The 23212-nt window shown below is 38.2% G+C and overlaps 1 protein-coding gene across 19 annotated transcripts in view; it reads left to right on the top strand.

The window, feature by feature from the left end:
* Positions 1–23212, top strand: part of LOC138104882 (poly(rC)-binding protein 3-like) — a 503757-nt gene that overhangs the window by 36486 nt on the left and 444059 nt on the right. The window lies entirely within an intron of this gene.

Below are 23212 nucleotides of genomic sequence, written 5' to 3' on the forward strand. Positions count from 1 at the left end.
GTTATCACTGCCTTCTTAACGGTCTATTATAAATCTTTTACATTACAGTAAGTTGGTTTGCCTTTATTCTTAAGAGACAAATTTCCTTGTCTTTCATTATGTCTTGTAGGTAGGATATTTAAGGGAACACATGGATAGGACCTCATTTAGAAGTTAAACAATTGAATGAGCTTCTCAACTGAGCATGAAAACTGGAAAAAAAAAAAAAAGACTTGTAATTTTCATCCTGGTTCTGGTCCTGCACAGCAACCTTTGGATTCATCTCGTGTGAGAAATTTACCACAATCCATTCAGCACTTTTCTGCCCACTTTGATGCAGTGCTGTCATTACTGTGAAATCCACGTTCAGGGGCTTTTTTCCTTTCGGGCATGCACATCACTCCCACTGTGGATAATTGGTTATGTATGGGTAGCATGGGAAGAAGACTTCTCTTAAGTGCTTGCAAAGACGCTGCTCGGCAGAACTGCAGTAAATAGCTACTTTAGCAGTGGTGTTAAAAACTAATTTATTAGTTTGTCCTTTTTAGACATGCCAACCTTTATATTAGCAAATACAAATTGCTTTATGGTTTAAAGACATCATCTGGCATTTTCAAGCGCTTCTCAAGAGTTTTGTGTGCGTTCAAGATCACTGGCCAATTTGCTTTGGAGCATGGAGGAGCTAGGTGTTCCACTCAGCTATCATTTCAGCAGATTCCTTATTAGAAAGGAAATTTGTCCCTGTTAAAACTTTTGTTCTTCTGTTTTGTTCTCTTTGCTCTGCACAATTGGTAATGCCACTCCTGGGAGAATCCCAACTGGGGGAGGATGGTCAGAAAGTCTGTGGAGTCCATATGTGAAATGGAGACCAATGAGTTTTTCAATAGAAATTCCTTTCTAAGACAGGAAAAACTTCTATGTTAGTGCTCTGTATCACTTTAACTGGGATTCACTGTGTTTCAAGTAAAAGGTATTTGTCATAAACCATAAAGAGAATATTCTATGGTATTAGTAGGGGTTAAATATTTTGGAAACATAAAGTACTTTTAAAATTTGAATAAATTACTTGAGGGTAGAGAAGGAATAGAAAATTTTAGCACTTCTGTATCTGTTCAGAGAAGGTACTTGGGGGCTATTTTGTCTTTAACAGATAATTATCATACATAACCTGGAAATTTGGAAAAGTTACAGGCCGCATTGCAAAGTCACAATTAGAGCTACCACTGTAAATAGCACAAAACCTGAAGCTTCTTCAAAATAAGACATTTAGAAGTTCAGATTTTTGGGTTTGTTGGTTTGGTTTGGTTTGGTTTGGTTTGGTTTGGTTTGTTAGTGGAAAAGACCAAGCTGGATATGAAATAAAAAGCATTATGTACAAAAAGCATCTAATAGCTTTACATAATGTCTCGAGTTAATGTCTTAGGTGCATTTTGGTGTCAAACTTCATCTCTTTGTGCGTGACAAAGAGATTTCTTAATAGTAGATGCAAAGGAGTAGCCAGAAGTCTATGCCAATCTAATGACAAAGCAGGTTATGAACTCTCTTCATTTAGGGCTGAGATCAGTGTCATACCAAGAGGAGGGCCATTAAGGTTTATTAAATTTGTCTAACACTATCAGCCATACTTAGTTTAAAAAATACATGTATTATTTATTAAATATGTACAATCTGAAACTAGTTTGCTTTCAAATTGCTCCTGTGAAAAGTAGTCCTTTATGATGATTTCATAAAGCCATTAAATGTCTAGACCAAATGTATTATTAAAGTGCTTAAGGATATATTTCATACAGCAGCAGGAAGCAATGTGTGTTCCTGTAGAAATGCTTTTCCATTCATGAGAGAAAATGTTCTTTTTTAGTATGCAAATACTGAATTTGTAAAACATGTGTGGAAAAGCTTTAAGATCCTAGGAGCTCCAGTTCAATGTTTAGCTTGTAGAAATGTCTAAGGGAGGTGCAGATGAGCCCTTTGAAAACAAAGAAGCAGAACAATTGTTGTTCATCAAGCAGTCATGGAGGAGGCTCTTCAAAGTGATGGAGACACATGTCTCAGCCTCCTTGTGACCAGCAGGGTGTTTATCAGAATTTAGCTGTCCTGAGGTGGTCATCTGGGGTGGGAAGGACTGTTTCTCGTCAACGCTGGGGAGGCCCACTGCTATCTGACAGCAGAGCTGGGAGCTGGCTGTGCTGATCTCTCAGGGTGGCAAGGTTCAGGGCTGCTGGGATACACACAAAAGTCCTAGCCCTTGGTCTTCTAGTACTACTTGGTTCTGGTCTAAAATCCCTTCACAGAGCAGACCTCGGTGACTCAGAGTAACATGGTGCTCGAATGATCGTAGCCTTTTCTCAAGAGGTATTTTGGTAACTCCATCAAACATGAGCCTCAGGAAGCAGAGTTCACACTTTTTTGCAAATGTTCTGCAGATGTATCACTCCTGACTGCTCATGATGGCTGGTCTTCAGTGCTATGCTCATCCAGGTGTAGTCTCGTAAACAACCACAGTCACAAACACGTCTACATTTCAAGGTACAATGGGAAGATAAATACTTGATTTATATCTTCTCAACAATTTAAAAAAGCAATTAGTTTGTGGCATTTTTACCTTCTAGGTGACATAAATAAAAGGTGTTTTCTCAGTGATTGAGGATTTTCCTTTTTAAACCTGCATCTTCTGTATCTTGTGCTGATCTTTTCCATGAGTCACTTAATTGCTGCCACACAGGAACCTTTGTGGATTAAGTCGAAGCTGTGCAGCAGTCCTGAAGTCCATGGATAAGCAGAGGGGGCATGCTGAGAGGTTATAATAATAGAGATACCAACTGCTCTGTTAAAAACCCTGGCTTGCCCCTGAGTCAAAGATTTCTGCAGTATCTTGCCTCTTTTCAGTACCCCTAGACAAGCCAGAAGCATTGCACTGAGTAAGCAGAATTCCTTTTCAAAGCCTTGCTAGACTTTCACTGCTATTTTTGTACTAGAGAAGTCCTAAAAGGAGTGCTCAGAATTCACTGATTCTATTTTTTTCTTGCAAAACATGTGGAGAGATTTTACTACATTTCAATATGTTTATTTAGTTAATCATACAGATAGAAACCCATATTTCTGTCAGGGACATTTCCAGCTCAGTTGTCCATCTAGGAGAGTAGGAAGGTATAAAAACAGATTTACTGGAATCTGTGTGAGTGACACAAGTATCTACTCCCAGGGAATATATCTCACAATGTCATCTTTATTGGAGTTTGTGAGCATCAGACATACTTCAGGCCTCACATGTTGTGAAGACAGAGCCATGGCGGGGAGACAGGAAGATGTTTTAAATAACTTCTGCTACTTTAAAAAATTTGAACATCACAGTAATAGTAATATAGCTTGCTAATTTTTTAATATGTTCAAATATAGTAATTTTCAGTTATGCTCAGCAGTGTCTGTGAATCAATGCTAATTTGTTAATGGGTTGAAAGGGCTACAGTTTTTTTGAAATTTTAAAAAAAATGGATTTTTTGGTAGGCTGAAGAGTCAGCATTCTTTACAGAAAGAGTAACTATTTTTTTTTCCAAATTCAATTAATAACGACAATACTGATTTAATTGCAGGAGGAACTTGCCATCCCTTGGATATGATGGAATTCAGTTCTTATTTCACTTGTTTCTTGGTGATTATGGAGCAAACAATACCCTAGACATGTTGAGTTCTAGCTTTTCCAGAAGTGTTTAAAGCAGTAGTGGGTCAGATCAATTTTGTTGATAGTTGATGAGACCCATATGTGTTGTAATTTTTAGACCTTTTAGCTATTAAACTACTAGTTCAGAACAATTTTATTCTTAGAGGATTAATTCTTTTGTAAATGAGTGCATTACTAACGTGACTTGTTGATACTAAAATAAGGGGACATAAAAAAAGTAAGGAATTCAAACAATTGTTTTTAGCAATAAAATCTTTCAAAAGAAATAAAACATAAACAAGTTTAAATAGTATTAACAAAAAGTAATAAAATTTAAATTTAATTAATTCATTCATTTTGTGATGAAAAACACTCCCTGATGTAATAAAACCACTCACAAAAATTAATAAAAAATATACGAGAGTCATAATTGTGCTTTAGTTTTATGAAGAGGCAATTCTTCTTCACAGGATGAGGAGAATGCTTATCTTTTTACATACAGAAGTGTCAGTTTTGGAAGCCATACAAAAGAAAAAGGAGTGGATGCGTGGACCACTGAGTATATAACATATTGCATTGCACACAGATTCTGTTAAAATACAGTCGTTTCCTCTTGACTACAGCTAGTCCTCATTTTATTATTATGTTTACTTATTTCTGCTTGCATCATTCACACAATCTACAAAACAGCTGTCTGTAAGGAGCTTTTTGCACAGGCTTGATGAAGAGACATACAGAATGACAAGATAATATGAGACCACAATAATCCTGTTATATCCTTTTATGTGGATGTGGACAAGTGGTGTTATTTTTAGTTAGGGTCAGCTAGGGATTTTTTTGTCCTAAATCCTTCTGTTACAGATCATGTAGAATTTGTGGGGGTTTTGACAAGAACTATTCAGTTGTTCTGTATTAATGTAGATCATCCCTTCTAGATTTGTAGAACTGTTTTAGGCTTTGAAATCCCCTTGTCAGAAGTGCTGTAGGAGCAATGAAAAGATGTTTTTCCTGATGTGACTTCCATTTTTCATACCTTAGTGTCTTAAAAACAGCAGGAGAAAAAAAAAATCCATCTCAAGCAAAACAAATTGTCATGCAGCAAGATATATCCTAACCTATCACTTTCAAAAATGAAGCACATGACTTTTCTTACAAACCAAGGGGCAGCATCACTTCTACATTAATTTTTATCACTCTTTGTGCACGTGTTTCCATTGTCGTGGCAGTAAATCTTTTCCCATGCGATCTGTCATGCTACAGGTTACCTTCTCTAGCTTCTGGGATTTTGAAGCTTATTGTTGTCTTCACCCATGATTCGGAGGGCGGTGGGGCCTGTGCAGTGGGCAGAGCTCTTTCACAGCCGGCCGTCTGTGGCGAGTCTCTGAGGAGAGCAGTGCACACAATCCACCATCATCATGGGCGGGTGAATAGCAGTAGTGGTGAATAGGGATTAAACAATCAATCTTTTTTTCCAGTCCTGTATGGATGCTTTTCTTGTTACTGAAGAATCCTCAGAGAAAGACATTTCTCTGGCTGACATACCCTGTTCTTCATTTCCAGGCAGCTTCACAGCCTTTTCCAAGCTGGAGGGTTCCCATAGAGTGTAGTCCCTTTGCTCTGTTGTTTCTTTGAAAGCAGTGACCCTAGATCTGCAGTCCTTAAACATGCATATGCTTGATTACAAGAAACATTTCTAAGTGGGATGATTCCCCCACTGGCCGGCTGTTACAGCAATGGGATTTATGATTTTCATTTCCTGACTCCAACAGCTAGGTAACATAAATAGCATTTGCCTTACTTTAAGAGCTTTTTGGAAACCTGAAATTTTGTTCTTCCTTTTTAGACTAACTCTTGAATCCCACCCTTTTTTAAAATAGGTGTAGATCTTGTTGAAGTTGGATTTTCTGAGGGACAAAACCTCTCAGTATGTCCTTCTGTCAATGAAATTTTTCTTCCAGATTTTCTGTTCTTTAGGTTCCTGTGGATCATTTGCACATTTTTTTATGAGTTCTGATGGAAAAAAAACCCAACTAAATGGTGTAGTATTTTAAAAGTTTTTCTTTCTTTTTAGCTCTACGTGTGGATGTCATTTGTCAAAATTTTCTGATCAGTGTGGTTAGTGTATTCCAGGTATAGCTCTGGAGTGGCTAGACCCATGCAAGATCCATGCAAAGCTACCCAGGATGATGCTCATTTGCAAGAAGCATCCTGTGATTGCTCTGATGCTGTAAGAACCACTTATTCCAAACACAGTCATGGCATGGTGCTTATTCACCTGAATAAGATGTTTTGATGACTCTGGTTCTAGTCAGGAGTACATGGTAAATGTACCTCCAGAGAAAGATCTGCAGATCTGGGGTTCCCTGCGGGATATCATCTTCAGGCTGGATCATTATGGCAGTTCAGTTCCTACAGTGAAAATCTTGATCCTGTCTAAAAGTTTTGGAACTGCTAATCAGACTGGGATGCGGCAGTAAGAGCTGCTCTTGGTTAAACACTGCTGTCCTGCCACTGAAGCTCACAATACACGTTTTTCTCCCCAGGAGTATAATTAGATTGTAGGCTTTTGTGGCAAACTACAAAGTGGTCCATGCTTCCTCTCAATGAATTTCTACTAAGATTTTCATTTCAAACAACAAAAAGAATATAGAACATCAACTAATAAGGCTACAGGGTATGACCTTGCCCATGGAGAGCAGCTGACTGTTGCTGTCCAGGAAGTTTTACTTTAGCAGCAAGCCTTTGAACATCAGCGATGCTGAGCTGTAGCATAACAGAGCCTCTCAAAAATCTGTGAGATCTTTTGTGTACTGAATACTGAAGTAGACTGCAGCAGTAGTAGTGCTGCTTTATATAAATGTTAAAGCTACATATGTTGCTAAAAAAAAAACTACTCATAGGTATATAAACATGCTTCTGTAGGAATGTGACAATACTTCTCTGAACACAGCATTTTTTATTTGATGTTTCTTTTCTGTTGACAGATATATCAACTTAAAAGTAGCCATACGGTTCCCAGTTGAATATGAATTTGAAAGGACTGATGCACATTGTTTAGTCTAAAAGTCTAAAATAAGTTACTCTAAAGCTATTTGCTCAGAAATTGCCAGACTTGACAGGATATACATAAATAACTTTGTGTGAAACTTGAATCCACTGTCAAAGTTAAGCCATATGCCAATTTCAAGATCTCCAGCAGAGGAGCATCAGACATATGCACCACTCCCTAATATTTTGGTGGAGCTCATGGTTGATAGGAGACTGCAGCTCATGCCTCCTGGGGGTTGAGTCAATGGAGTGACTTCTGTTCACCACCGTTGACTTTTGCTCAGGCACCATCTGTTGGATTTTTCCCCATGTTGGTAGTAGACATCTGATTATTTGAAAACAGGATCATGTCTTACATATTTTTGCGTACTTAAGGGGCCATTGACATGGGCAGAGTAGAAGTGATTGTTTGGATAACAGTCTGAATAAACAAAGAATGCAAAATGTTGCATTAATAATACCACATTACTAATTAATCATAAAGAAGTAAACTGATTTTTTAGAGAAAAGTGTTTCCTAAACAAATAAGGAATCTAAGAAAGTGGGGGTGAAAGGACAGAAATCCCTCTTTCCTCCTTTCCCCCATTTATTTTTTTCGGAGGGCCGCGATGAATCATATGTCTCTTGTGACTTGCAGGAATGATCTTACTGTCCAAATGGCTTAAAGAGAGCTTCACTAGGAAAGAAAATAATCAATAGGATGAGATATTAAAAGGGAATTCTTTCCCTTCTTACTCCAGGCAGCACTGTCAACTCTCTATTGAATTTATGATCTACAGGAAATTAAACATTGACAGCATCACCCGCAAAGATAAGCATATATTGCTTAGGGTTAATGACTTGCTGAATTTTCTAAATCAAGCTATGTATACATTAGTACCTCAGATTTTTATCAAGTGACTCTTGGCAAGTAACCATGGATAATGATAGGAAACGAAAATTCCTTTTATAAATGACAGAGTCGTGCTGTTGCATTTTAAGCTCTGACTTTCCAAATATCTGCCTACTGTTTTGGCAAAGCTCATTTACATGTGTGCAATATTTTGTTTGAATAACGTAATTGTTATGTCATCCGCTTTTGCACACACTTATGGAGCCTTAGAAAATGAATTCGAGATGCTGAAGAAGTTTGCATTCTGGCAGATTTGGAAACATGCGCCCATGGTAGACTCCAAATTCATAATTAAGCATCTAAAATAATGGCTCTATTTAAAAAAATGCTGGGCTCTCAGGAGTCCCTTTATTTGCTTGAGATATACTGATCTTAAAATTAGGCCCCAGCTCATGGTATCTGCAGCTGTAATCAGACTTTTTCTTAACTTTACAGCTTCCCCAGAGCTGCAGGCTCCTTTGAGCTAGAGGCTTAAACAGATTGATTGAGCCCAGGACTTTTTAGTTTGCTTCTGTTTTAAATTACATAGTAGGGGCAGGCTAGTGGCAGGTCTGTATCCTTTTCCTTTCAGTGATATCAAAGACAAGTTGCCTTTGCAGACTTGCCTTGTTGACCTACTGGAGGGAGGCTCCTTGATCACCAGAGCGTGATGCCCTTTGTGAAAGCTATGCCACACGACTGGTGATGATCAGCAGGAACTGGTTGATAAGGAAAGGGCTGTGTGATACATACACAAACAGAGAGAATTGCTACTGTTGACATTTAGGTTATCTCTTTGGAAAAAAGAGGGAGAGAAGCTCCACACAAAATGTTCCAAATCATCTGGAGGAGCCTGCGTATTTCCACTGGCCCCAGGGGGAAGCCTCATTTGTCAGTCTAAACTAGATATCTGAAATTCATGCAGCATTTCTCCAGTGTGGCAGAGTCAGAGTTACTGTTGATACTGTTTTCTTACTGTTTTCTGTACACTACCTATGTGATCTATTCATTTTTCACTAAAATTGAAGGAGGCAGTTGAAAACCAGGTTTATTTTTTGTTTTAATGAGGAAACACAGAGGCAGAGAAAAAGCAGTTTGCCAAAACTGTGGGAAGAATCTTCAGAGCAAAGAACATTTCCTTTGGGATGCATAATGATGGTACATGCATCTACTTTAACTTTTCTTCCTTTGAAGGCCTGTATTTAGGCATTGGTCAGACACAACTGTCCCTTGCTTGTGTGAGTTGAAAAGATTAAAGCCTAGATTGGTTTGGTGTGCTTGGTGGGTACTGGGGTTTTTTGGTTTGTTTTTTTCTTAAACTCTATTACTTGAAGCCTCTGGGGTTGACACAATAGTAAAAGGAATAAAATCCAGGTCAAGTATATAGCACTTCTGGTAATCCAGTGCACTGGCACTGGATTACCAGAAAAAAAAGCCCAAAACATAAACATGGTGTTTGAGTAAAATTTCCTTGGAAATTGCACAAAAAAAGGAGAATTTTTGCAATAAAACTTTCTCCCACTTTCTGCTTTGTATCTAAGGCATTTTCTGGCTTTATCAGTGTTTTACAAATAAAATTACAAATTCCAAAATGAGGTGGCAGACCAAATATAGTTAATACAGACAAGAAATAGACCTTTCCCGTGTATGCTTCTCCCTCTCCACCACTCTCATCCTCTCAAAGTCCTGTCAGTCAAAGCCACAGTCAACAAAATAACTCAGATATAGGATTAAATAGAAGAAACATTCTTCATTCCTGCTTTGAAGGGTGCTGAAGGCTTGTTATGAATGACAAATGCCATGACTCTGACACACGCACAAGCACCATGGTAGTAACATCTCTTCCCAGCCAAGAGTTAACCTTGTTGAAACCATTTTGGTTTATCAGCCAGATGAAAAGCCAAAGAAATTCACTTTTTCAAAAGGAAGAGTATCAGTCTGATCCCTGCATGTGCACCTACCTGTTAGTGAGCCTTTAAAGAAATCTATCTGGTAAACTCAAAGTTGGCATAATTTCAAGACTGCAATTTGTCAGTATAACTGATAGGGCAGTTTGGCTTTAAGTAAAGAACAGATGATGAACAATAATATATGAATCATTTGTCATATAGCAGATTCAAAGTAGGTGAAAAGCCAGTATTTTATCACAGTTGCAGTTTTGGTGGCAGTTTAGACTTTACCAGTCTTCAAGAAGAATTGAGCATTTATGGAAACGTGACCATGAGAGTAAGAATAGTACTGATAAGAAAAGTAGTGATAGTAGTGCAAGTTGCCGTGTTTCAGTCTTTGTTTTCTCTGTGGGTTTTGAACAGGCTAACTAAATATATTTCTATTTAGAGGCCACTAAGGCAGCATCTTTCGTAAGAAAACAAAAGTACATGTTTGTTGGATAGAAAAAAAATTAGTCATATTTCATATTAAATCTAGAATCCATTTAGCAAGAGTAAGATTGATGTACCACTCCGATGCCTAAAAGCAAGGGGACTCAATTTCTAGTCTCACAGAAAAATCCTGAGAATGTAGAGGGGAGAAGAGAGTCTTTCATCGAGTTGTGGAAAAGTTGTTGTCCCCATGGTGTCAGGACTCCTCTTGCTTCTGAGCAGTGTCTGTGGTAGGCCTCCCTTTTGCATGCTGCAGTTGTCAGGGAAAGGCTTTCCTTCAGAACATATATATTGTTGGAGAGAGAAGTAATTTCTGTATTTTTGGTAGCTGCATGCGACAGCCTAATCACTTGGAAACGGTACATGTTGAATCTTGGATGACCAAGTTATGAAACACACTAGTTATGAAACTAGTGTGTTTCATAACTTGGTCACACTAGACAGGGAAAATTGCTAGATTGTACTTGAATGTATAATTAAAAAAAGAAAAGGTGTTTCAGAAAGTATTCAGACAAAGAAGATTTTCCAGATGTTCAGGATCAACTTTTCATATAGGTGGGTGATCACTGAGCTCTCATAGTTTAGGTCTGTGGAAGATCAACATCTAAAACTTTTTTTGTAGAGAAATTTCAAGTTGCAACCTGTCAGACTGGAAGGATGTGTTAAGTACCTAGAGAAGCTGGAATGCCCATAATGAGAATCCAAAAGTACAACAGTCACAGAATTTAGTCCAAGTTAGGTATCTAAGTACTGCTAAAAATTCTAGCAAGTACCTACATGCTTCTTTTGGCAGGAATAAATGCCTCTTAAAATCATGCCAGAAACTACAAAGGAATGTCCTAAACATCTATGAGAGAGAGAAAGAGAAAATGGCTTGATACTCTAAATTTGCAGCGATTAAGAACAAAGAGAAAGATCACAATACAGGAGGAAAATGGGATCACCTTAAGGGATGAAGTAATATCAGTAGAATGGAATTTTACTGTGAGAATTTGAAGGTTATGCATTTAGGGCCTCATAAAAAGCACTGAATTTTTCCTAAAGAGATATTAGGCTAAGTGGAAGGAAAAAGCTCTTTTCTATGGAGCGACATAAAGATCCTGGCTTCTTATGCTAGCAAGACAAAGGCTAAGAGCAGACAGTATTATTCTTTGTTATAACACTAAGTAGGCAAACATTTGAGATGAATGAACTAAGGGACTTCATTGGCACAAAGAAAAAGTGGGCACAAACAGGAAACAAATAAAAAGGTTTTTAGCTATTAGAGGAATGGGTTTCTGCAAAAGCTTTTCAATCTGAGCAGAAAAAAACCCAGCAAGTTTTAACATGAAGATTATGGTGTTTGTCAAAGGCTTGATCTGGTGTTACAGAGCAGAACCGAAGTCCTAGCAGGGGAGAAGTAAAAGGTCTTTAGAGCCTGTAATTGTTGAGGACTTTTTAATACTTTACATACTATACTATAGGCTTTAAAGTGTGTTAATAATGCCAGTTCTTAGCAAAATTCTCCTTAAACACTACGCATCTTAATTTTTTTTTTTTTTTAAATTGATAGATTTTTCTTGTTTCTGGTGGGGGTTGTTGTTGTTATTATTATTATTATTATTATCAGCATCATCGTTATCTTGAAGGCAACATGGATAATTAAAATGTGTAAAAAATTTCAGCCAGTGTATTTTTTAAGGAAAATTCCACGGGGCTAAAACTAATCTTTCATATATTAGTTTTATCACATTTGCAGTTATTAAAGAGGAGTGAGTACTTCTGAATTTGGTGAATGTCTGCACATGTACTCATCACTAGAATTTCTATAGAGCTGATCTAGGACTACTGACCTCAAGGTTTATCCTTGCCTGTTGCATGATGATTATCTACCACGTTCCCAGGAAAATTATGAATGTAATTCGGGCTTCCGTAGTGTGTTCTCCTGGCATGTCCTGTCTGTGGCCTGTCAGTATTTTTTAGTCACTGATCAATCCAGTCATTGCTTGGTTGTCTCTACTGAAGAAGCAATTTGGTGTTGGGCATGCTCAACTCAGCAGTGCTAGGAGCCCTGTTGCATTAGGTGCAACACAACAAAGTTGGTCTGTTCATCAGCGAAAAGATGTTACAAGCTCCAGCAGATAATTGTATCTGGTTAATGCTGTGTTATAGGCGTTGGATGTGCTTGATTATTTGCCTTGCAGTTGTTTGTTGATTACAGTTTCTAAATTATCCCTTCCCCCAGTAAAATTTGGGGGGGTTTTCTGGGTTTTTACCCATGTTTTTTTCTTTTATCCTCCAACTTCCTGGAAGCATTGCTATTTATTCACTTTCCTGGATATACTGGAAGTAAATAAACACTTGCTCCAAAGCAGTCTTAGCACAATGGCATTCCATGTTGTATACCCAGGTTTTGACTACTTTCTGAGAAGTAGAAAGACTTTGTTGATATAAGCCAGCTTTCAACTATTGTTGGAAGATAAAAAATGCTTTCTACAGTCCAAGAAGATTATTGCAATTTCACTTAAAGCTATACCTCAGAAGAGGAATGAAATATCTTTTAGTTGTGTTACTGGTAAGATACTGTGGTCCTCAGTCAAACAAGGATTTCAGAAATTCTGAAGTGGTTTATATTAAAAACCTAGTTCTTTTGATAATTCCAATCCCTGCAGGTGTGAAGAAATTGTGACAGAGAGGAGATAATTATTTTATAAAAAAGTAAAAGAAAAGATGTTAATACGAAATGGAATTCACATATTGGATACCTAGTAAAAAATGCTGTCATGATGGTAGAGCCACAATCCAAAATCATCTAAATGAGTAGCAAGGAAAATATGAAGAAATATTATTTTGCAGTACTAAAAATCACAACGTTACTAGTTTGTAAAAAGATGCATCCAAAGAAAAGACAAGTCAGTGCTCTGTGCATGTGTATGGATACTTACCATTCTTATTTTCTTCACCCCTCATTGTACAAGTCCTGAATGAAAAGAAGGACTGGAGTTACTTTGCATCAGAGTTGGTACCCATGAAGAGAATTTAGGACATTCTGACTTCAAAGCAATTGTTCCAAAATTTCTGAAAATTTGAGAAGTCATCACTACAATAACCCCAGGGAATATGATTAAAATTTTCTTTAATATTATGGGAGGAGGGAAATTCTTTGGTGTTTGGGGTTTTTCTGTTTTTTTTTCCAAAACCATAGAGTAGAGACCTACCTATCTGCATTCCAACTAGCCCTCCACTCATGTGCCTCCATAATAGTCTGGAGTATATTTGCTTTCTGGAATAATCTTAAAAAAACTTTGATTGATGCAGATTTAGGAAACATGCTTACTTACTTTGTTGCGTTTAGAAGAGATCTGCAGAATTGCTGAGGGGCAGCAGCCTGATGTTGAATTAGGTACAGCCAGCAAGATGATGTCCTAACGTATCACAAACAATATTAGTTAATATTACTCTTTGTGACATATAGTGAGACAGATTCTTTTACTCGCTGAATCATTAGATTATCTTGTAAAAAACCCACTGAGAATAATGACGTAAATTAAATTCTTTGTCCTGAAGTAAAAAAGCATCTTTCATAACAGTGTAGGGGCCTAAAGTGTACTAAACACTGTTTCTATGCAATGAAGTGTGTAAAATAAGGGGAAGTGAGGAAATACAACAGGGTCAAGAGAAGCTACTTTTGGAGGTCTCAATCATGGCCATCAACTAGAAAGCCATGATAAGAAAGATTTTCTTTTGAGTTCCATTTCCAATGGAAAATTTCAAAGGCAAAACATCACCTCAGCCCAGCTGGAAATTGCTTTGTTTCTCATCTTTTTTTTCAACCCACCATTGGCATAATGTGAAGAAAAAAAAATTTCACTTTAATTTTAAAAATATTTATTTAATAAACTAGGTCTAACTGTATTTTTAAATTCTTTTGGTCCATGCCAAACAGCTTATTTCGCCTGTTATATTCTGATTTTTTTCTTCCTCATTCTTGCTGTCTTACCATTTTCCTGTCTGCAGCTTGTGTAAAGGTCCTGCATTTTGTTTGTTCTCCCACCTTCCTGTTAACAACACTGGTGTTTAAGTACTCTAAACTGACACAGTATTGCCGAGTTTCATTATTTTTCCTTTGACTCCCATTTTAACTTCAGGTTTCTTTGTAAAAAACCCATTTCTAGCCATCTCTGTTACAGAAAAAAAAATTGGCAAACTGATTCCACATATATTTTTTTAAATTACCACAAGGTATCTATTTAACATTATATCTATGATATTATATTAGATATCTATTAGATATTTTGGATGTTGTTTTTAGGAAGTAAAAAATGTCTTTACAGCTCAAAATATTATATTCATTTCTTTGGCTTTTTGCTACTTTGGAAGCATTATATAGTGTCAATGTGAATAATATGTGAATCACAGCAATAACACAGCTGTATACAGGGAGACTAAGGTCCATGGCATTCCTGTCTTATTTTTTGGTTTACTTGTGCTATGTAGCTATAGCAGTAGTCTGGGGTGACATATAGTCCAGAAATACAACCAGAGGTCTTATCAGAAGTAGAGGATTCATAGTAATAAATTACCTTTTTTGTAGTTACTGTTTTCCATAGCTACTCTGTTGAAATAGAACAGAGCTTCTGATGAAAGTGTGGAACGCTGTGTCTCATTCCCTTCCCCTCTCCAGCAGCAGGAGAATCTAGGACAGGGTATTTTACACTGCTTATATTACACTACTCTGTGCATCTGGATTATCATGAAGACCAGAACTCTAACCAGGTGGCCAGCTCAGCCCTTCAAAGAAGTGTGTCTGTCTGCATTAATTGTGGATGACGGTGGGCAGCTGAAAGAGGATGGTGGGCAGCTGAAAGAGAACAGCTGCCTTAAGCTTGGGGGTGTTGTATACCATGATTTGCCTGCCTTCCTTCCTTCCTTCCTTCCTTCCTTCCTTCCTTCCTTCCTTCCTTCCTTCCTTCCTTCCTTCCTTCCTTCCTCCCTCCCTCCCTCCCTCCCTCCCTTCCTTGTTCCTACCTACATGCACTGGAAGTTTGTGCTGATCTAGGTGATAAATTACAGACCTATGTAAGAGATTATATATTTTTACCAAATCACCTCATTTCTTCGTATGTTACCAGTTTATCTTCATCAGCACTAACTTGAGTGTTCAGGACTTTGGAATCACTGCACATCATTGATTTTGTTTTCAAAATAGCAAGCAGTCTAGCATGGTGTTGTTTCTTTTCATTTAGCCCCCAGCCACTGTATCTCTATTCCACAGCTACCAGAAAGCACCACTTGCAGATGATCTTCTGTCTGGAAGTGAGGCAGGTTGGGCTAGCAGCACACCCTGCACAGCTGGAAGGCCACAGCACAGCTGCTCACAAACAACTCACTTCCTGAGCCAGTCAGCATCTTCCCGTTCTCCTTCGGCACTACACCTCATTGATTTCAAACCGTTGGTATCTTTCCAGAAACGCCCCACTGGGGGATTTCCTACACTTAGATGGGAAACTCATTGTATTAGATATCTTTGCCATGTCCTAAAACTGTTTTTAAGCAGGCTTCTCCATTGACCTCACCAGGGACTCTGCTGTAAACCAAGGGCATGTCTGGCTCTTAACAACAAGGTTTGTTCAAATAAGAGTAATCTCTGTTGCAGTCACAGGAGTACTTCCACGCTGAAGGAATAAACATGCCTTCTGTTTTGAGCCTGACTTTGAATTCCCATCTTGCCCATCTTGAAATAAAAGTTTCAACAACTCCATATTTCTTATTGCCTGCCTAACACATTCAAGTGTAACTGGGACAAGATAGCATTGAAATGCAAAAGCTTGGGAGAAGGAGATGGTATTTTCTTTCTCAGAGCAACTCAGTGTTTGTGCTGAGAAATAGCTCTGTGCCCCACCCTTAATCTCAGGAGAGAGTACTGCAGCTCCATGTCATGAAGTCCTGCACGCATCGGATAATTTGTGACTTAGCTGAGTCTTTATAGCCCACTATAAATACACATGTGAACAAAAAAGCGCATTCAGGAGATGGTATTCATTGTTCTCTTTCAGTACCCTGGCTCTCTTCACATACACCAGGTACCCCGGAGGCAGAGAAAACAAACATTTTCTCTGGACATTTGTTCCCTGGCCAAACAAGAGGAATGAAGTGCTTTACTAGAGATACATACTTTCAAAAGCAATAAACATAAAGGGATCACGTAGTTTTATACAGACGATGGCATGAAGTACTTCCAGCAGGATGTTTAAGGATCCAGTGCAGTTCCTGAGAGGGGGGTACAACATACGGCAGCATATTGATGGAGAGGAAAGCAATCTGTTTCCAGCCTTATCTCAGCCTCAGCTCCTTATCAGGCAACCTTCTACAGACATGCTGATCCTGCAGAGAAGGGCATCATTAGTAGCTGTAGTTGCTTCCTGTGCTGGAGTGGACCATTTAAAGGAATACTGTATAGCAAATATAAATATCAGAGCTGCATCTGAATAAGAATGGTGACAACCAGAGGCATCCTTTTCCGTGGGCAGACTGTGATTTTATGTTTAGATTGTGGAAAAATCAGTAATGTGCTGAAACATAGCATTGCATCCATAGAGCAGTACATGCTAAGGTAACTATTAGACAAGACAGAAAGGGTCAAAACTGACTGTTTGTGGTTTGGATTTGTAATTTTGCTGGGAAGACATGCTCCACCCATGTTTGTCTCTGGGTCTTTACTTTTTTATTTTTATTTTACTTTGTTGTTGTTGTTTGTCTTCCCTTTGCAGTGGTCATGAAAGTCTATTTAAATATTGCTGATAAAATGAGTGGGTATTGAAATTTGCTGTTCAACCAACTTCCTAGCACCATTTTTTAGGGGTTTTTTTCCAAAATTGTGTCTCTTGACTGGGTTAACAAAAACTTTAAACCAAATTTGCTTAGTTGAGATGTGGTTTAAAAATAAGCAGTATCTAAATTGTCTCTTGGATCAACTTTGTCATTCTGTTTTAGACAATTTTTCAGATTCTAATATTTACTCACGGGTATCATTTTAGATAACCACTCAAGCACAGTGATAATTATAATAAGCAAGTACTTCCTTAGGAGTTTCAGAGATAATTTTCCTCGTTTCTGTCAGTTAGAAAAATGTTATATATGTGTTACATAATAAACCAGTGTAACATCTAATAAGCTTTTAATGAAAAGCATCTAGAGTACTCCTGGCCAACCTGCTCTAGGTGGCCCTGCTTGAGCAGGGAGTTAGATGAGACGACCTCTAGAGGTCTCTTCCCACCTCAACCATTCGGTGCATCTGTGATTCTGCAATGCTGTAATATAATTCCCTTTATTCATTGGAGCATGTCACCACTTTACATCTAAAATGCTCTGACCTGCTAAAGTATTTACTGCATATTGTTGAAATATAAGGATGGTTTGATTGGAGTTTCTTAAATATTAAAACTACTACATAATCTTTTTTTAAATAGAGAGCATCGATGTCTTCACTTCCTAAGCATCTGATGCTGATCTCAATCACACCAGGATAGCTCAGGAGTAATTCACTAGTTTCTAGGATTGCAGTAGCCTACAAGATGAAGGGTGATATAACATCTTGCCTGCTGTGTATATTTTTTCCTGTGTCATAATAAAAAAAAATAAAAAAGCTGTTTATTACTCAGTAAATCATACAAGTCCCTCCCATGGGTTTTTTTTTTTTCAGATTTTCTGGGGTGCCTTCAAAACAAGGAAGACTGGTGTTCTTTTTTTACCTCATTTGGGAGTCTCTTATGTATAGAACAACCAGATTATGCCTATAATCTTGGGTGTTTTTTTAGTGTTTTTTAACTAGTTACTCACTGGTGGAAAAAGTTAGTTTCTGTCAAGCAGCTTTACCTGTAAGGAAGAGCTTGATGGGTGTGAAGACCTGAGTACATCTGCACTATAGATTTTAGTGTTGTGCAGAGATACTAAAGTGTAATATTTAAGTATCTGGCTTGACTATTCAATGCAGTCTTGTCACAAAAGCACAGAGTTCAGAATCATAATTCCATTTTCAGCATAGGTGGAGTTTCTGCTGCTTAGTACAAATTCTTCTGATGCCCAAAAAGTACATTTAAAGCAAAAGTGTAGCTGCACCAGATCTTGTTTTAGAAGTCAGTGTCACAACTGCTGACACCGTTCCCCAAAGGTACAGCAGCTGACAGCCGTTCAAGGAACCTCCTTCAAATACATTGATTTGAGAAGAGACAGAGTCCTTTCCTGCAGCTCTCTGTGTCCATAGAGTGGCAGAGTGGTCTACTCGTAAATCTAGTCCTAGTGGTGATGTTTTTAGTGTCATAAATCAAACTTTTGCTTCTTCAACAGGCCATGGAACTGCATCTAGGGAAAAAAAAAAGTAATTTTAAAGTGTGTTATGAAAACCAAGGAACAGAAATATTTATGTTCTGGTCTTGTGAGTCAGAGTTGGATTTTGGCAGGAGGTCTCAGAGTATGGTGAGTATGATGGCAGTATAGTAAGTGTGACTTTCAGCTGAGGAAAATTTAACGCTGGTTTGGTGGCTGAGAATCAGATGGAAGTGTTGGTTTTCACTTACCTTTTAATCACAAAAGCAGTTCAAGGACACATGTCTCAGAGTGTGCCAAAATGTGCCCTTATTAGAGGGCAAAAAGAGAAAGATTCAGCAGTAAAATACACTGGGCAGGACAGGACAGGAGGTGAGAGTATTTATAGAAGCCACAGATTATCATCCCTGGTTCATGTCAGAGTCCAGCCGTGTCAGTGGAGGTAGCCATGCGCTTCTGAACCCAGGCTGACAGTACAAATGCCAGTCAGAAGGACAACACTGTGCTTAACTGGCTGCTCTTTCTGCAAAGAAACCATCTTAAAATAAGAGCTTCCCCAAGTTGCCAAAGTATTTGGAGATAGCAGCTTTGTATCTGTTAGCCATCAATCAATATCAATATTCAATGGGGTGACAAGTCCCTGATATTTCCGACATTTAGGTGTCCCATCACACTTATTCTGTGATCTTCTCCAGTCATTGCTTCAAGTTTTGGATTCCTTATGTTTACTTTATAAATAGTGTTTACATTTTACTATATCAGTCATTGCAAACCTCTAAGGTCGAGGCAAATTTCAGCCCAGCCAACCTGACATCCCCTGATACAAAGTTTCACATTGCTTCTTCAGTATAAGCAGGTGTGAATCAAAGTCCTGCCTCCAAATTTATGAGTTCTGAAATATCTGAGATCCAGAAATTTTGTCTGGGGCTTGTTTTTCCTCTTTCACTTTGTAGTTCTTTACATGAGCAACGAGGGATCTTTCAGGCATCTGTGAGGCTTAGTGTTACAAGCTGGATCCTAGTCCTAGGGGAACAGAAGTACCATGGGGCTATGTACCACTATTCTTGTTTCCTAAGCTGCTCCCTTGACCAGGACTGAGACTCCTCTTTGTACATTCCCATCTCAAGCCTTTAAGGGAAATGACCTATCATATCTTAGGCAGCTGCATTGAAATAACGCCTTACTGTCTGTTAGGTGAAGGGATTAGTTAAATGGGAGCAATGGAGAGCTCAGCCAACTCCTTGGCTAAAAAGAGAGAGCTCTTCACAACTTGAGTCAGCAGTGTTCCTCTTCACCCCAGCGAGTGTCTCCTGTTTCTATCCACTCTGTTTCAGTATATTTAATGCAGTGCTACGGGGAAAGGCATGCCCTTGTTCCTTTTCATGCCATGAAGTCAATACCTTCAGAAATAGTACTAGATTGTCTGTGAGATTTCAGGGTGATGTGAAACTGTAGTCATAAATGCTATGCCTCCAGATTTCCTGTAGGACTTGAGTTGATTCAAGGTCCTAATTGTTTGTGGGTGACACGCAAATATTTTACTGGGATGTGGAGGTAAAATATGAGGCACTTCCAGTCTTGAGTGCTGTTGTAAACATTAGCTCTTGTGCTCACCGGGAATACACTGCAAGTGCACTTCTACTTCCTTACATTTTGAAATCAGTTTAATAATTATCTTGCAAATTCCATGCACTGCAACTCCATTATGGCAGGACACAATTTGTGAGGACATGAGAAAATTAATTTCTTCATGAAGGAGGAAAAGAGGAGGAGCCTGAACTATCTTGGTCCTACCAATAATTCCACATTTACTAAAATTCTAAGCTTAGGATTAGATGGATTTAGATATATTGGTATATTAGGACTTAGATACATTGCAAAGTATTGTAGCATCAAGCCTGAACAAGCACTTAAGAGACCACAGAATTTTCATGAGGGTTCTGTTAATGCTTCTTCTTACTTGGCAGCAGCCTCTCTAGATGTGAGGGTATCCCAGGCATTTGTTGTTGAGAGGAGAAATGGAAAGGAGAGATCAGCTGTTGGACCAGGGCCTCTGACCATTGCCACTAGAACTGAGCAGGATTTAGTTTGCTAAGCACTGATAGAACCATTCCCTTAGTGGATGATCTTAGGGGTTTTTAGGGGTAGTCACTTTTTTTGGGAGTGCATTATTGACAGCTGTGCAGCGTATTCTAAATATGCACAATGGCAAATTGGACTACTGCAAAAGATGGATTGAGGCATAGAATTGTTTAAGAGGAGATTACTGTTCCATTTTATTTTTTTTTTATATTCTTATTACTCCCTCTTTTACCTTTTCAGTGCCATTTCCATATGGATTTAATCCTGTGCCACATCCATTAGCCACTAGTGCTGCATTAATGTGGATTGGCCACATAAGTTCCTCCCTGGTGTATGGTCCTAGCTCCCACGCCGTGTATAACTAAAGCAACTTGGTTTCCCGTGGCTTGTCTCCTTCACTCCTGATTTATTTACCCACCCTGCCTACTTTTCTGAATGAGTTTTATCACTGGTTATATTAGTTCTGTCCCTGAATAATGATGGGATTTGGAGATATGAAGTATTGAAAATTGACACTGAAAAGACCAGAAGCTGGAAACCAAGGGAAAAACCTTGCTGAGAGTGGTGTGTTCTTCTTAAGAACTGTCATGCACCACTATTTAATGATTTTAAATTATGTGCATATCAAAAAGAAAAATGGTACTAATAACCACATGTTTAAATGATCTTCAGAATTCTTTTTTTTCCCCTCCCTCAAGTAATTAATTCATACTACTAAATTGTTTTGGTAACTTTGCAACCCACACTTCATTTGGCAGTCTTTGTGAATATAACAGTAATACTTCAGCTTGAATATGGTTTTTAATTTTATGAAAACAAAGTATTTGTTTTTCCTTTTATATTGGTCTACAGAATGCAATATAGTATTTCCTCAGTAGTCATATTGAAATTGTCAGATATGCATGTGCACTGTCAAAATCATTGTAGAATGTTAAATAAATTGTGACATCTGTGAGCAGCCTAGAATGACAAAAAAGGATAACTGTGGAGAATGAATGTAATGGCATGATGGATAGCCAAGGAAACATGTGAAATAATTTTCAAACATACCCGTTTTTTGTCCTGTTTCATGCCATACACTCTCATCTGTAAAAATGAGCTTGTGTATTTTAGGTATTGCATATTTGTGAATGTGTAAAATACAGAAAAAATAGTTTGCACTCAGGAAGGAATTATTCCTTTCAAAACTTTTATACCTACAGGAGAGGAGAAAAATTTAAGACATTATTTATGTAAATATGCACACTTATCTCAGATCACCATAGCCTGGGGTGGATGTGTGTAGCCAGTTTGCATGTTCTCTTCAGAGGAGACTGAACCAGCTCCCTCTGCCGGAGACAACAAGGTCAGGGAGTGACACGGGGGACAGGAACCAAATCTGACCTGTGTCTGGCTGGTCTTTCACAGTGTCTCAGCCCTGGAGCTGCCTGGTGGGTGTGCACTGCTGCCCAGTGCTGACTACCACAACAGGATCCTGCTGGAAAGCACTGTGAGGCTCTCAGCAAAAGGTCCCCTGGAGGCCCTGAGACAAACGAGCAGCTTGTCCCATCCTCCAGCATTTCTATAATTGTGGAGTTAACTGTTATCCCTTAATGGGAGTTAATTCAGATGGATAAGTCTCACACCTATATGTAGGGTAATGTCCATCAAGAAAATAAACAGGGAATTATGCATTCAACAGGAAGCTTTAATTCAGGACATGTTGTGGTCCAAATCCAATGAGGAAGCTGTGTTTTCTACAGTTTATCCTTCTAATAGAGTTTTCCTTATAGAGGAACCCAGGGGAAAACTAAAATGCAATAAATTCTAGCAGGTGTTTTTCATAAGGGTGTTTATGACTATACTAAACAAATCTAAAGTGTGTTTTAGCAGCTACTGTATTAAAGTTGCTTAATCTATGAACCACATTCTGGTTTATGTTATTACTGGACAGGATTCTTCCGTTACCAAAATATTTGGTGGAACTGGCAACCTATTACATTTCCGTATTATAAAATTCGTCACGTACCTACAGTAGGGGACAATAGTGGTTACTCATATATATATTTGTTTAATCTTCCCTGAGTTGTATGTAGTGCATCTGTTGCTGCATCAGGGACATGGTTCTCTGTTGTCCATTGTCCTAAAATAAATGTTAAAATATTGTCACAAGGAATGAGATGGGTAAATTCCATTCTATTCATGCAAGAGAAATGATCATTTGATCTTGTAAAACCTCCAGCTCATATTCTACCATGGAAACAAAATCTTGCCAAGGGCCAGAGGGTTCTGCTAGGAATTTAATACCAAAGAAAGTTTGTTTTTTTTTTTTGGGGGGTGGTGTGGTGGAGAGGTGGGGGAGAAGGAGCAGGGGGGCATGGTTACATCTAACTGTAGTATGTTCTCATTGCAAACAAAGGACAGGCAAAAGAGTGTGACGTTGAAGAGATAAAAGCAAAATAAATTACTTGTAGTCAGAAGGTATGATCTCATATGCAGAGGTAGGAACATTTTCTCTTTTTAAATATGAAGAGTGAATGACTGGAGGCTAATAGTAATAATTATTAAAATAAAATTCCATTGTGATCTAACCACTGCAATCATTACACCCTTACAGATGAAATCCTAGACACTGAATTCAATCACTAATGCTTTGAATATGGCAAAATTATTTCCAGGGAGTAGTTTGATCTCTAGCACCACTTTGTTCTCTGATACGGTATCTGGATCAAATTATTACTTATAATGTCTAGATAATGCTATGAAAACCTATGCTAATGCTATGAAGGGTTTCAAACAGCACTAGGTGTACTTAGTAACCAAAGATGTGGCCTTAAGCATTTTTGCATGAATGGTAGAAGGTTGATGTTTTCAGAAAGGTATTGATCAGACAGAATATGGGTCACACTT

The sequence above is a fragment of the Aphelocoma coerulescens genome, chromosome 2 (assembly GCF_041296385.1).
Source record: "Aphelocoma coerulescens isolate FSJ_1873_10779 chromosome 2, UR_Acoe_1.0, whole genome shotgun sequence".
In the NCBI taxonomy this organism is placed as follows: Eukaryota; Metazoa; Chordata; class Aves; order Passeriformes; family Corvidae; genus Aphelocoma; species Aphelocoma coerulescens.